At 44.0% G+C, this 703-nt stretch overlaps 1 pseudogene; it reads right to left on the minus strand.

The window, feature by feature from the left end:
- Window positions 1-206: 206 nt before the first annotated feature.
- Window positions 207-691, minus strand: LOC119593638 (annotated as a pseudogene).
- Window positions 692-703: the final 12 nt, after the last annotated feature.

The raw sequence follows: 703 nt of genomic DNA on the forward strand, positions 1-703 counted from the left end.
GACACCTAGAAGAGGCTAAACAATGATTTCATTTTACGTCAGGACAGCCAAAGACAATACATAAACAAAATTTATTTACAGCATAAATGAAATAGAATATAGTAAACAAAATCGCAGGTTCACTGTCTTCTGTGACGACCGGGAGGAAAAATTAAGGGAGTGGATTAGGCTTAGTGAAAATAAATAAACATAGGAACAGGGTTTTCTTTCAGAAAGCATATTCGATTCACGAATACTCGTTTATGCTTGCGGTTTCTACTGGAACTTCTTGATAGCATCCTCAATGAATTGCTGGACGGAGAAGGTGGTCTTCTCATCGTAGGCTGGGGCAGAGGCACCTCAAGCGCTGTCGAAATTGAGATTAAAATTGATATAAATTTGATACAGTTATGCATTCATCATAAGTAAATGCCAATATCCAAAGCTTCTGTACAAAGAAATTAATTGCAGAAAGCCAAAGCCTCCTCACCTAGCGGGGGCGTTGTCATAGGGCTGAGCAACCTTGGCCGATGTGCCGAAGAGGCCCAGGAAAGACGTGAGCAAGAGCAGGCCGACGGAGATGACTCCGATGTAGATGAGGCTCTCGTCGCCGATGGTGAGAGAGTTCGCTGTCATCGTAGAAAAGTCGTGCGTCGATTTTGAGGGTGGTGTCGAGAGCGGTCATGGCAAAGAGGAGGGCGGCGAATGCAAAAAAAAGGCAAAA

Source organism: Penaeus monodon, chromosome 32 (genome assembly GCF_015228065.2).
Source record: "Penaeus monodon isolate SGIC_2016 chromosome 32, NSTDA_Pmon_1, whole genome shotgun sequence".
Lineage (NCBI taxonomy): Eukaryota > Metazoa > Arthropoda > Malacostraca > Decapoda > Penaeidae > Penaeus > Penaeus monodon.